Raw genomic sequence first — 15,699 nt, forward strand, 5'->3', positions numbered from 1 at the left:
GTAAGTACACTGGTGAAATAAATTAAGAGAATTTGCATATTTTATCGAATTTCATGAAAAGAACTGAACTGAATGTAAAACCACTGCTTCTAGACAAAAATGCAAATCTTGTACGTCAAATACGTAAGCGTACACGTGTGTGTAGGCGGAGCCAGTAGAGAAACAGGCTTTATAAGCGCGCGTAAGTTGAGACGCATTTTGTTCGCTAGCACACCTCGGCGAATTTCTTTGTGTTATTTTGCAGTAATCTGTTAATTTCAAATTGTAACAGTAAAAATGAGTAACCACCAACGTTTAGATGATGGAATGAGGTGGCGAATTGTGGGGAGGCTAGAAGCAGGCCAATCTCAAGTCCAGATTTGTAGAGAGTTCAATTTAACGCCCAGCGTCGCGTGTAACTTATGGAAACAGTTCCAGGATACCGGATCCATTGAGAGAAAGCCTGGGCAAGGTCGTCCAAGAGCCACGACGGCCAGAGAAGATCGCCATTTGTCGATTATAGCGAGGCGTAACAGGAGTGCTACAGCTCTCTCGTGACTTGTATGCAGCCACAGGAACCCATGTATCAAGGGTGACTGTTTCCAAAAGACTTCGTGAGAGAGGGTTGTTTGCAACAAGACCTGCTGTTTGCGTCTCGCTCACTTCTACGGACAGGAGAATCCGTTTATCATGGTGCAGAGAGCATAGAGATTGGAGTATGGGTCAATGGGCGACCGTTCTCTTCACTGATGAGTCCCGGTTCAGCCAAAGCATCGATTCTCGCCGTACGTTCATATGGAGAGAACCAGGGACCCGCTACCTACCCTCCAATGTCCGCGAAATCGACCATTATGGCGGAGGAGGTTTAATGGTCTGGGCAGGCATCATGTTGGATGGCCGCACACCTCTCCATGTCTTTGAAAGAGGCACTGTGACTGGTGTGAGATCTTGGAGCCCTATGTTCGTCTTTTCAGGGGTGCAGTTGGTCCTGAGTTCAATATTGTATAATAGAAATATTTAAATCTGTATATACTTTTTTTTTTTTTAATGTGTTTTTATATTCAATGTTCATGTATTTTATATTTTATATGCATAATAAAGCACCCGACATCGCCCAGCCCCTCATCCGGGCAATGGCTAAAATTGACAATGGTCGATAGAGCCTGGGCGGTGCACGGAATGAAATGAAAATGGCCCTGAGTTCATTTTAATGGACGATAACGCGAGGCCACATAGAGCTCTTCTGCTCGACGATTTTCTAGAGAGAGGATATTCGTCGGATGGATTGGCCAGCCAGATCTTCAGACCTTAACTCTATAGAGCATGTCTGGGGAGGGCAATTGCAACTCGCAACCCCCCTCTGGGAACCATCCAGGGAATGAAAACATCGTTGCTGAACGAGTGGGACAAGAAATTGCCACAAGAAATGCACTGCCTTATTTCAAGTATGAAATCACGCTGCGAGACCTGTAAGAGGGGACCATACCCCCCTATTACCCCATTTTTTTGTTTATTCTGCAACCGCTGTTTCCGACTCCAACGAGTGTTACGCACAATCATGCGTGTGTATTACAATTATTGAATGGTTATTTGTTTTGTATTGTATCAATGTATGTACATATCAAATTTCATTAAAATCGGTACAGTAGTTCCAGAGATAATCGACCAAGTCGGCAAATTCTCTTAATTTCTTACACCAGTGTAGTTGTCTCGCTGACATTCTAACATGTCACTCACTCTGTTTGGAAAAAGTTTTAAAAACTGATTTCCTCTGAATCATTCTCTCCCCCTTCTGGGCTCTGAGTTATTCGTAGGAGTCACGTATGAAAATCAAGCAAAAGAGTCGAGGGGCAGGGGCATAGGATCTTTAAACCACCACACGGATTTGAAGCATTCAAGTGAAATACGATGGGAATAACTACTTTTATATGGTTGAGCCTCCACAAGAAGGACGTGAACGGGTATCTGCCCTGAGGTTACAGAGATACAGTCTTTTAGGTAGCGTTTGTCAACCTTTAGGAGCTTAATGATATAAATCTACAAGTTAACCACTTTATATACGATCAGGAACATAATATTGCGTCCAAACACCAGTGGAATAAATTCATTTTCTTTTCTTTCCTCTCTCTGTCATCCTCGCGAAGAGTTGTTGCAACCGTATGAGATTTTTTCTCGTTTTTTGCATATTCTGCTAGTGATTTTTTTTTTTTTTCACAGATGATGTATCTTTTTTATGAGTGAAAGAGAACAGGTTGGGTGAAAACAGAAATCTAACTTATCATTATTCTTATCAACTATATTGTACTGTTTTACTCTTTCATTTTTTTTTTCCTTTCTTCTAACGTGCGGTTTGGTTAGGACAAGGTTACCATATTCATTACGGATTCGTTAAATAAAGAGCACGCTAATTTCTTGCCAATCGCTTGTAAGGCGCCGTTCAAGTATTACGTTATCATCTATGGGGGGGGGGGATTTGCTGACTTTTGATGACAGGGGGGGAAGGGGGAGTTTTGATAATGCTTACGTCATCAACCACCCTGTATGAAAATATGAGTTCAGAGAGGCAGAGCCGATGACGAAATTTTGCTGACAAGGGGAGGGGGTCAAAAATGGCTAAAAAATTGCTTACGTAATACTTGAACGGCCCCTAATCGAAGAGGTTAAAAATTGAACACCTGATCACAAAATTTCCAACCTCAACTGCGGAAAGATGGAGAAATGTTTACATAATAGCGGTACCGTAGTGCAGCGTTTTTTGGTGTGCCTTGAGACGGTCGTACGTGTACCGCGAAAAATTGTTTAGAACATTAACCACATTATTTTCTATGGAAAACCGAAACATAATGAGTTCAACTTTTATAACAGTAAGAAGAAAAACCTAAATTAAAATCTTTATCACACATCAACGTATTAAGAATCAACCCCTTAACTGCCACAGAGGCGTATATATGTCACGGTAAAAGCCCGAAGAGTAAATCCTAGGTGTAGAGTTGGTAAAAGCCCGAAAAACGCTTGCAAACGTATACATTTCAGACTTCAACCAAGCACTTCGGCAAATGCTGACAGTTGCAAACTTTCATGAAAATTAGTAATAAATGCGAATTTTCTAATTTTCATAAATTTGAAAGCTGCTCACTTATAAATAACAACGATGCTAATTAAAATCACAATCAATTAACTAATTAGTCATTCAAATTCGTGGAAATTACTAAAATTGCGAATTTTTTTTAAATTTTCATAAGCAATAGCTTTCAGAACATGGCCACGTGTGGCCTTCGAAGCTTCTTGCTATGGCCCGCCGACGAGAAAAATCTTAGTTACAGAATTTATGGAAATGCTTGGGGATAAAAACCCCTTAATGAAGGAAGGAGGGTATTCGAGAGTATTTATTCATCGAGGGAATTCCACCTGTGATTAGTTTTTATTTTTATATATTTCATTATGGAAACATTATATTCGCACGAATGTGAAGTTAAGAACGGAAGAATTATTGTGCTTGTTTGGTATTACTTCAAATTTGTAGACAAGCTATCATAATGGGAGCAGTTATCTAAGAAATCGAAAAATCTTGTTATGCAGACGAATCCCGTTATAACGAATGCCAAAAGATTGGAGGAATCGCTTCGTTAAAACGAAATTTCGTTATAAAGGAATTACAGATTACCCAGCATTCTTGCTATGTAAACTTATTGGGGAATTAGGAAAGTTTTCGTTAAAATGAGATTTTCGCTGTAACGGTATTCGTTAAAACGGGATTCGACTGTATCTTTGAGTGGTTTGCCAAATAAAAACGTGACATCTCTGCAAACTCTTTTACTGAGAATGCTAAAAAAGTTATAAAATGATGACAAATATGTGATTTCTTATTTATAGTCGGTACTATAATTTATGAGTTGAAAATATACAATAATTTCAATCATTGATTTCAATAAAGATTAAAATTAAAGTTGGCTTCACTGAGAATACGTGAAAAAACCCCGGAACACTTTTACGAAAAGTCGGCGTATCCAAAATTACGTGAAAATACGGGAATGTCCCGGAAAATACAGGCCGTATGGTCGCCCTACTCATACCTCCCAGTTCCGCTACAGAAATGTCCCGAAAAGAATTCAAGTCCATCCATTTAATATTGGCACATTCTAGGAGGGAAAGAGGAGATTAAAAAGATTAAAGCAGCTCAGCGTGTGTAGGGGCATTAACAGGGCCGGATTGAGATGTTTGGAGACCCTGAGCACTTGAATGGCTTTGCCCCCCCTTCCAGGGCCGTCATTTCAACTTTTTCGGGGGGGGGGGTAAAGCACATGTACTCAGTGTATGTATATATATAAACTGAAGAGCCAAAAAAACTGGTACAGGCGTGCGTATGCAAATAAAGAGATATGGAACCAATCAAAGTACGGCGCTGCGGTCGGCAACGCCTATATAACACAACAGGTGTCTGGCATAGTTATTAGATCGGTTACTGCTGCTACAATGGCAGGTTATCGAGATTTAAGTGAGTTTGAACGTGGTGTTATAGTCGGCGCACGAGAGATGGGACATAGCATCTCCGAGGTAGCGGTGAAATTTGGATTTTCACGTACGACCATTTCACGAGTGTACCGTGAATATCGGAAACCGGTAAAAAATTAAATCCACGACATCGCTGCGGCCGGAAAAAGATCATGCAAGAACGGGACCAACGACGAGAATCATTAAACGTGACAGACATTTCCGCAAATTGCTGCAGATTTCAATGCTGGGCCATCAAAAAGTGTCAGCTTTGGTCATCATATGGGCTTTCGGAGCCGAAGGCCCACTCGTGTACCCTTGATGACTGCACGACTCGCCTGGGCCCGACAACACCGACATTGGACTGTTGAGGACTGGAAACACGTTGCCTGGTCTGGCGAGTCGCATTTCCAATTGCTTCGAGCTGATGGACATGTACGGGTATGGAGACAACCTCATGAATCCATGGACCCTACATATCAACAGGGGACTGTTCAAGCTGGTGGAGGCTCTGTGATGGTATGGGGCTTGTGCAGTTGGCGTGATATGGGACCCCTGATACGTCTAGATACGACTCTGACAGGTACGTAAGCATCCTGTCTGATCACCTGCACCCATTCATGTCCATTCCGACGGACTTGGACAATTTCAGCAGGACAATGCGACACCCCACACGCCCAGAATTGCTAGAAAGTGGCTCCAGAAACACTCTTCTGACTTTAGACACTTCCGCTGGCCACCTAAATCCCCAGACATGAACATTATTGAACATATCTGGGATGCCTTGCAACGTGCTGTTCAGAAGAGATCTCCACCCCCTCTCACTCCTACTGATTTATGGACAGCCCTGCAGGATTCATGGTGTCAATTACCTCCACCACTACTTCAGACATTAGTCGAGTCCATGCCACGTCGTGTTGCGACATTTCTGCGGGCTCGCGGGGGCCCTACACGATATTAGGCAGGTGTAGCAGTTTTTTTTTTTTGGCTCTTCAGTGTATATACCATTTTTAGTGTATTTTCAAAAGCCGGGGGGGGGGGCAATGGCCCTCCTAAATGGACGGGCCTGCCCCCTCCGGGTCCTTACAAGTACATTTTACCCGATACTGAATCTATAAATAAATAAAAATGAAAATTTATATTTTCGAAGTAATTAATGTAAGGCTTTAAGGCAGAATTATAGTGTGAATATATTTCTAAGCATTGTCATTGGATGTTTCTTCCCCCCCCCCCCTCCTCCTCCTGCTAACGATTTTCTTTCCCTTCTTGCAAAGTCTTTCATAATATCCGAAGATGATGTCTCTCGCCGCTATTACTACGAAGGTTTTGACAGCTGGAAGATAAAACCAGGAAAGAAAATTCAAGTTCCCTTGCCGGGTGAGCGTACTAGACCACAAAGCTTTGATTAGAGCTTGCGTGTGCTGAATGGGAATGCACATGGACAACCAAACCTAACTCAGACCGAAGCTCACAATTTCTGACACTGCCACCAGATGACAAAATTTGTCCAAAAATGATGTCACTTTCTGCTACGAATGTTTTGACAGCAGTTCATGTTAGGTCTGGTTGTCCATGTACGGCCCCGTTCAACGCACACGAGCAAACGTGGCTTTGTAGTCTAGCGCAGTGTTTCTTAACCTTTTTTTTTTGCCCGTGGTCCCCTTTGAACCATATTTTTTTTCTCGGAGCTTCCCTGTCTTACCCAGAGTCTTCAACCCTTATCTAGAAGCAAGATCCTTTACACGTATTGAATTGCTTTTCAGTGAATTCATACTGAATGAAAATTTTGCAAATAAGATTGGCCCCCATACCACCTGGCCTAGAATTTATTGAGTTCCCCGCTAATCCGGGTTCTATTCAGGACCGTCTCAACATCATGGGCCCCCCATCAGACAAAGTGCTGCTATGGTAGTCACATACTTAGCTAGAAATAAACAGCCTACTTATTTTCAAAATTTATATATTGTACTATACAAAACATCATAAGGTGGGGGGGTCACTTATGGACATGAGACCCCTGGGCATGATCCCCCCACAAGAGTGGGACTGACAGAGCTGCAGCTCGGGCCTGATATAGTTTTCATCATTTTTTGTTTTTCACACTATGATTTAATATAGAGGAAGGGTCTGTGAAAGATCTGGCCGGGTGGGGCCTGCGAAAAACCCCATTCTACGGAACCTGCTGCAAAATGTAGGTGGTGAGGCTCGGGTGGGTCCTTGCCCTAAGACAGGCCTGGGGGTAAACAATCCCACTTTCCTTATATAACGCCCGTTCCGCGCTTGTCGTTAGATAAGGAACTATCGTAAGGAACGTGCTAAGGAAAATTCCTTAAGCGGCACTCTCCCCTTTGCGTTGAGCATTGTCCTTAGGATCACGTGACGGGTTGTGGAGGAAAAAACCGGTCTTTCGGTTCATTCGCTCTTTTCTACGGTTCAGTTCACTATTCAACCAATCAACGTAAAGCAAAAAGTTTACAACTACTACTACGTATTAAAAATCAATATTTCGTCAACATTTGTGGCAACGATTGCTTTATTTACTTTAATTTCACGTAATGTTTTTCTTTTTTTTACGTTAGATTGCGCACAAGTTTCCTCGCATTTTTAATAACTTATAAGATATTTTAATAATTTTCTTACTGGACATATAAATTTGTTTTAGAGACAATTCAAGTTTTTTTAATAGAAATTTTATATAAATTACAATTTTTTCTGAAAGATTATAATTTTAATTTCTCGTGACATTACATCATAGAGGTTAATACAGCAAGTATCATGCTCAATCATGGGGGAAAAATATTGATTTTCCAGGTCTACGAATTTAACGCTCATGTTTTAATGTTATACCGATTCTCACTTAGGAAAATGTATTGAGATTTCTTATTCTTCCATCAGGTCTTGACATGTTGGAACTGTAGCTATTTGCCCCATATACATGTTCGGCAAATATTTGATACTATATATTTCGATATTACTAGAACCATGTCATTCACCATATCTCGCAATAAAATTTTAATTTCTTTCCAATCGTTTTATTAAATTTTTTATCAACTGCAGTGAATCCCGCTTGTTTTTCAAGAAACACTCATGAGAAACTAAGCAGGGAAACGCTTTGGACAGAAAATTTTGACGAGTCGACAAAAATAAGTCATTCTAAATGGGAAGGTTATTATTCGTTTTGTGATTTCAGCTGCATTTAATCAAAAATAAATGATATAACTCTGGTTCAGATAAATCAAAACACTTCATTCCACTGAGCTGTTTAAATCTTTGCATAGAAAACCGTTTTCTATGCAACTAATTCTCAAATTTATTGTACAAAATGTAACATTCATAAACATTTTTTCTAATTATAATCACACAGAAAACACTCATTTTTTGCTTATGATCATGGATAAATTTATTAGATAAATGTGTGAACAGTATTTCATACACATGTATGATTGCGGCTGTGTATGAATATACATATAGGTGCTGGTTAAATGAGTTGCTTGAAAAACAAAAATTTCTAGTTTTACACTCGTAAGCCATAACTTGTGTCATTGCATTCAACATTTTTACCTGAAATGAAAAGGGTAAATTGTATGATAGTTTTGAGTATTGAACTTTGTGCACGCCATAAAAAATTCCAAAGATAAAAATGAAAAAGATTCAACTTACCTGCGGTATCTATGTTTAATCCATCAGTACATAAATACACTTCATGAGCACCGATTTGTCTTCAACTGGCATGTAATGTCTTCATTTTGCGACTCTCGTTTCAGCAAATGGTCAAGAACCTAATAAGCATTTCAAATAGTATATAACAAAGTACCAGTATATAAATAATAGTACCAAATAGTACCATATTTCAATGTATCAGCGGTGTGATGGAATAAAATATGTTAGTTGTCAACTAAAACAATTTCTCAACAAACTGCTAGTACTACTAAACCACATATACAAGTTCTGAGGAATTTCTAATTGACATGCCTTGGAAAGTGTTATGTGTATACATAATTTTTTTGTGTCCTTAGCAAATTAATTGCAATATATAAGGAATGCATGTTTCATTTTTGATAGTATCTATTTTTGATATATTGAAAGCGATGATATGTGTTTGAATTTTTGTGCTCTAAGTACTGTATTAAGGGTCAATCTGTTCTGTGGACAGATTTTATATATATATATATAACAGGAGAAAAAATACACCTAGGAGCAATTACTAATGAATAACCTACCCTCAAGTGTCAATTGTACAATTTGAACAACTACATTGAACACTTGTAACAGTGTTCCTACTTAATAAGTATGACACAGTAGTACAATTATTTTCTGAAATTTATCTACAGACCCATTAACATCAAGAATTCGTTCTTTATAATTTATTATGATTTATGCATATATCTCTTGGGGGAAATCATCTGAAGGACCCCAAACTTTAAATCCTTCTCCGCCAGTGATTTGAACAAGTTCATAAAACAAAATTGTACAAGCCAATTTTAAATACATTGTTCAATGCAAATGACATATATTATATTGTATTCATAGGTGCCGGAACTTAGGGGCTGAGGACATTTGAGCCCCCCCCCCAATAAATTTTAAAAGAGGACTGAGCCCCCCAAATAATTTCTGAAAAAACAATGCACTATACCTTCCCCCTCCTGCATACGTGCTCGAGTCACATATATACGGGACAACCAGCAAGTTTCAGCCCTCTCAATGTTTTCATGTCTGCATCTCTGATTGTACTGTACAGTATATCGAAAGATTTAATACATAACTGATAATACTGAACATTTTTCAATCTGTGTCTGCAACCAACCTATCACTAAGAGTGCTGCAGTAATTTAATGCTTACAAGTTCTGCAGAGAATGTGGACATGGTGCATGTGTGGTTTGGTAGTGCAAATGAGGATTTGCGTGCAATTTTTGACAGAAATATGTAATTGGTCAGGTATTTCTAATTCTGGAGGGGGGAGGGTTCAGAAAAATTACTCGGCCCGGGGGGGTCTATGCAGCACCTCCTAGAGATTGGTGCTGGTAGCTGGTCTACGACACTCTTTAGATGGCACGAAAATATGTGCTAACACAGAAATATAAAATGTGACCTTATCAATATAGTCCAAACATAATTCATTATCATGATACATGTTTATATATATATGAACGAATTAACATTTGTGAATATAGCTTGCATACATGATCATCTCCCTATCTGTACATAGAGCCGGGAGGGGGGGGGGACAATCGCCTCGGGCAGCAAAATTTAGGGGGGCGTCAATTTTAGGTGGGAACAAAAAACACCGTTATAAAATGGTCGAATTTGAAAGTTGCAGAGGCGGCAAAATTATGTTTGCCCCGGGGAGCAAAAATCCTAGTTACGGCCCTGTGAGTACATATTATACGAAGTCGGTCGGTAGGATTTTTTCTCCCAAAGCCTCAATATTCAAGTATAAAGCATCAATATTCATTTAAAATGAGTGAAATGTCACGTTAAGAAAAATTAAAAAAATGGATTTCATAAGTTAGCCCACCTTCCACTCAACAGCAACTCTTGTCTTCGTCTTTGGCTCAAGCTCCTCGCATAGCTGGCTGTATTTTTCGTTTAGCCTAAATATATTTTTTTTACATTAAATGCGTGTATCAAGCATTAATTGCGCGGAAAAACACGAGGAGAATTGTTTGAATCGAACATATATCTTCCATCCAAGCACACAAGGGCGTAGCCAGGGGGGGGGGGACTTGGGGGTCTGGTCTCCCCCCCCCCCGAAATGTGAGAAAATGACCGAAAAAAGGGAAAAAGATGGCCAAATCCATTGTTCTGTCACTTTGGTCCCCCCCCCCCGAACGAAATTTCTGGCTACGCCCCTGCAAGCACACATCGCGCCGCCATTACAGAGAAAAAGTTGTCGTTACGAGCTAACGAGAGGGGCTTCGTTGTCGTTATCGTTGTTGTTATACAAGGAAAAAATAATTTCCTAATTTAGGGAAAGGCGAGCGGGGAGTGCGGAAATTTTCCCTTTTTCGTTAAATAACGACTAACAGCGCGCGTAAGGAAAAAACTGGTTCTAAGGACAACGGGATTGTTCACCCCCAGGGGGTGAACTATCTCTGCGGTCCTTAGCCGAAAAAAAGTAGTTAAGCCCCGATTTGTCCTTAGATGGCCAGTAGTTCGACTTTTCGATACTATCTCTAAGCTAAGGACTTTTTTTTAGTAGTTACTTAGGACCGCTGCTAAGGACTGCCTAGCACCAGTCCTAAAGCAGCAAGAAAAGTAGTTCACGGCGGCCATCTTGGAAAAGAGGAAATTTTGCCTCTGGCCGCGAGCTCTCGCTGTGATATTTAGCGATGAAATATGCTGTTTTTTTTCGAATTGAAAATTTTTTTACGATAATAATGACAGATAAAACTTGGATTATATCTTCGGTGTCATCAAAGTTGAAGTGATTCATCGTTATATCCTCCAAAACCTGCTGTAGTATACATACGTGTATGTTGACATCGGCGATCGAAGCCACGACGAAGTGCTAGCATGTTCATTACTGAGGTAAGAATTATTTTATTGCTATCGAACTATATAAGAAAAGTGTTAGAGATATTATTAATATTTTTTTGCTCAGTAAATGCGTTATTTAAAAATATAAATGGACATAATGTTACGCAATCAATAGGGCAGTGGGTCCCACTTGGTAATGCTGGAAAAATATCAAATAGCCCATGTATATTTTGGGTTGTATTGAAAATATTTACATGGCGAATGAAAGATGAATCTTCTATTACGATAATATCAGATTAAAATTTTACATTCTATGTTTTTTGCTACATTAATTTTTTTTAATGAAAAATTATGTCTAAATGAATTGAGCACATGCGTAAATAAATAATAACAAATACAATTCATTGATAATAAATTATAGCACCTAAATGGCAAAAATTTTAATTAATTTTTTTGTGATGAGTAATGGTGAAATTGAAATAAAGCATGGTAAAAATTGGCAGTAATGTTAAATATTAAATTTTGTAAAACTCATGCACTAAATTTAGTGTAAAGGATTAAAATATAGATTTGATATTTTGAACTGTTCAAATGAACAATATTGTAATACTTAGTGAAAGTTAAATTTTCAGAAAAAAATCATATGCTACTACTTTAAAAATTGCACTCTGTAACTCGCTCTGAGATTAATATTTAATAAGGAATCATTATATTGTTTTGTTGATATAAAAAATGAAGTTCGTACAATAGGACTAAAAAACAAAGTTTTAATTTCACGCACAGTTTTTAGTGTTGAGGTATATATATATTATAATGAAAGGAAGCAGATTAGTGTTTGAAACATATTACTACTTCAGTATTTGGGTTATGGCCTTGCTGTGTGTGTTCAAATTGAATTTTTTGCCAAAAATTGTTTTTGATTTTGTGTGTATGGGTAACAACAGAAAAAAAATTTCCATGTCGAATACTTAAGAACTTTAAAATATAACATTTTGAGATGTTGTGGAACTGAAACTTTTAACATTTAAACTTTTAACAAGCATTTATTTTTTAACGATGTTGTTAGTAAACAGCTGATATATATATATATATTGTATATACATTTGTGAGACTTTTCTAACTCTTGAAAAATTTTGTTTCCCAGGAAATTGGCTGTAGGTAGCTACGAAGTTATGTGAAGGTTTTCAAAGTTATCAAACAATTATACCAGAGCAAACAAAGGTAATTTTAATTCTTTGTATTTGACTTTGAGCAACAGTTTCCATTATTATTTTCATGTAAAATAAAATATTTCCATGCATGATTTAATGACATAAATTTTAACATTGTGTCGCTTCATTTTCACTGATTTCATTTGTATCAACAACCCTAGTGGAACAAATACAGTCGAACCCCCGATTTAATGCCACCATCCCACCCAAATAATTTTGGCGTTATATCAGATCGCAGACATAATAGCGTTTCGGAGAGGCTGTATTACATAAATTCACACGTTTATTAAGAAATGTATTTCAGTGTCTCATTTATGTTGCATGATGAATAAAATAACCTATTTTATACACATTCAATTTTAAGTTGAGAAAATTCATAAAAATTGTAAACTGTAAAATCACTTGAATATTTCTCAATATAAAACTTAACAGAAACATACTTCCCTCTGAAATTATTGTAATTTCAGCGACACATTTTATATGTGCAAAAACAAAATAAGCAAGGGGGAAAGGTGGCATTGTTTTTAGTCCATACCATATTGGTTTCTCTCGAGAAATATCTTGCTATGAGTAATTATCTTTATAATAATTTTTTCAGATACTATTGAAAGAACAACTCTTTTGGACATAATTGAATTGAGCAAATTAAGATAGATTTCTTAATGGCTACCTGTACCACTCAAAATTTGACCAGTGCAAGTAAAAACATGTATACTGTTGAAAAACCTGTCTTGGCTATATAAATGAGAGGGAGGGCATTAAAAAAACCTTTAGAAGCTTTGCTAACTGAAAAGCAATATTAATTCTTTGAAAAACGTGTTATATTTACTGATGAGCAAATTTTGTGAATGGAAATATTAAAACAATATGTTTGACGACAAATAATATTATACTTTTTAACTAGTAAGACCATACAACACTGCAAAATTTCTATGTTAATTTAAATAGGGTCCACAAGAGGTTGCTAAGGATGTGTTTTAGAGCGAAGCTGAAAGTAAAGTGAAAATTTGAAGTTAGCTGCGTGCCAATAGGTTTTTTCACTTCATCTGTCTGACCAATATTTTAGGGTAGAACCATGGCTCGAAAAATTGAAAAACATTTTAGGTGCCGGCCAAATTTCTTGGCAGCCAAGCATATTTTTAGGAGAAATAATCCAAAGTAAAAACAAATTATATTCAAATTTTTTAGCACTTGGTGATGATCTTCACATATCGGAAGATGCAGACATAAACTCCAAATATTTTGTGATCTGCATAGAAAATTTTAGGTGTCAGTATGATTTTCTTTTTTTCAATGTTGGCTCCTAAGATTTGTGAAGCCCTAGGTAAAAAGATCTAGACATGAACAAGTGCATCTGTGTGCAATGCCAGGCCTCCCTTGTAAAACACAGTTGATGCATTTTGGATCCTACTGTGATAAAATGGTGGCGAGTCAACAAAGTGCTATTGTGCACGAATTATCTCTACTTATGCAAATAAAGACTGTTATAATTTGAAATCAAATATACAGTACATTTAAAGATTGATAAGCATAATAAAGTTGTTTTTTTCTTCCTCTTTCTAATTTCAGGTAAATCAACATTTGAAGATGCAAATGAAAATTAATGAATCTCAAAAAATTATATTCTTGAAGGATGCGATTTCTAAGAAAAGTACAACAAATAAATTGTGATTATGATAACTTTCTATGAATATATGTTTGAAATAAAATGTTTTTGTATGACAAATCATGTGTGCAAGTTGTTATTCAATTCATGTTTCTATTAATCAACTTCAATCAATCATTCATCTTCTAATCAACTGAAATGAAATATACGATCAAATGAAAGTTATCAGGTGAAGTTATTTGTTGGAAGCTAAATATGAAACAGATAAATTGATGAAAGATCTTTAATATAGAAGTATATATCTTTTAAATATTGAAGTATTCACTTGCATTAACAGGTAAGTGCTCATTCATAGAGAATCATGTTCTGATAATATTTTTTAATACTGAGGAGAAACCCATAGTTTAAAATACAGAACTACAATACGCAGCAAGGCAGTTAATTCTTTTAATTATAAATTATCAATAATTTATTATTTTAATTGCTCCAGAAAGAATTTGCAATTCGTTGTTTCAATGAATTTAAAAGGAATAAAAAATGGATAATAAAAAATCATTTAACAAATTGGTTTTTAAAAAAAAGTAGCACTCAATATTAAAAACAGTATTCAGCTGGGGCCTCAAGTACGGCTCCCGAGGTGAATAGGGGGCCCAAAAATCTATAATTATTTTGCATAATTACCCTTTCAAGAAGAGCCCCCCCCCCCAAAAAAAAAAGGGAAAGTCTGCCCCGAAAAGGCACATTACGGCCATAGGCTCAACTAGTGCCGGTAACCTTAATTTAAAATCTTACATTTGGTTGTAAGAATTTTTTTTCAAATTTTGATTTCATCAGTATGCGACCCGCTTATATGCAGCTGGGGTCCCATATACTCGCTTCTTCAAGCATCCAAAAGTGGGGTCCATGAGCTCGGACAAGAAAAATACTTTGACTATTATTATATACTGAATCTTATTCTAAAAAAAAAGTCCCAAGATGAAAAATGCAACGTCCTCATACGGTTACAAAATAATTAAACTAGCCAGCGATATTAGAGAAAAAAAAATTGCAAAACACGGGTGACAAAAAAATGTATGGCGAGTCCTTCGGAAAAAAAAAGTTTGTTTACATGTTTGTTTGTAAACATGAAATCGCTGCCACAACCCACTGCGGAAAAACGATTGTTAAATAATTAGTAGTAGTTGTAGGCTTCAAACGGCATCCCGATTGGTTAGAGATCTGTTACTCTCGAAACCAAAAATTTTCTCCCCCTCTAACTACTGTTTCACGTCACGTGACCTTAAGGACTGGTAGTACATAGTACCTCTTAACTACTAGTAGTTGAAGCGGTCCTTAGCTTCAGTCCTCCGACCGGTAGTTCATTAGGACTAGTAGTTACTAAGGACTGCAGAGATAGTTCACCCCCTGGTTTTATGGGTGGTTTTGTTGGATTTTGTAATTGTATAGTCACTAATATAAAAGCTTTATTTCTTCACGCCTTAATTTTCCTTCTCAGCTCTCTCTGCAGCTCTCCGAACCACCTGTCATGGCCCCTTTCTTCATTTTATTGTGGCCCCCTTGAAATATCCCAATACCACTAGGGGCCACATAACCCCCCAGGTTGAGAACCACTGGTCCAGTGTGCTCACCCGGCAAGTGAGTTGTTTTTTTATCCGAGGCAAGTTGAAGTTTCTTTCCTGCCCCTCTGAATCCTAACGCATATTGGTGGGATCAGAGACTTACACAGAGGGGGGGGGGGCATGCGGGGCTCGCGTGCCCCTCCTCCCACGTTCAAAAATTTATTGAAATTAATTGAAATTTCGGAAGAAAATACTTATATATATATATATAATGATAAATCGCATAAAGGCCCTCGTCCCGCGGACCAAATATGGCCCCCGGAGGATTACCTGATGCAGCCTGCCCTCCTCAAATCTAATTTTGTAAAAAAAAAA

At 37.6% G+C, this 15,699-nt stretch overlaps 2 long non-coding RNA genes across 2 annotated transcripts; one reads left to right on the forward strand and one right to left on the reverse strand.

Moving 5' to 3' along the window:
* Window positions 1–7,850: 7,850 nt before the first annotated feature.
* Window positions 7,851–10,167, reverse strand: LOC149068289 (uncharacterized). Its single transcript, XR_016195212.1, has 3 exons — window positions 9,987–10,167; window positions 8,131–8,249; window positions 7,851–8,031 (listed from the first exon to the last, which is right to left on the reverse strand). It is a non-coding gene; the product is annotated as an uncharacterized LOC149068289 (long non-coding RNA).
* A 359-nt stretch (window positions 10,168–10,526) lies between these two features.
* On the forward strand, window positions 10,527–14,254 carry LOC149068290 (uncharacterized). The gene is made up of 3 exons (XR_016195213.1): window positions 10,527–10,999; window positions 12,093–12,169; window positions 13,729–14,254. It is a non-coding gene; the product is annotated as an uncharacterized LOC149068290 (long non-coding RNA).
* Window positions 14,255–15,699: the final 1,445 nt, after the last annotated feature.

Source organism: Pholcus phalangioides, unplaced genomic scaffold, assembly GCF_987345545.1.
Source record: "Pholcus phalangioides strain wild (caught in Gottingen) unplaced genomic scaffold, Ppha-v1.0 ptg000027l_1, whole genome shotgun sequence".
In the NCBI taxonomy this organism is placed as follows: Eukaryota; Metazoa; Arthropoda; class Arachnida; order Araneae; family Pholcidae; genus Pholcus; species Pholcus phalangioides.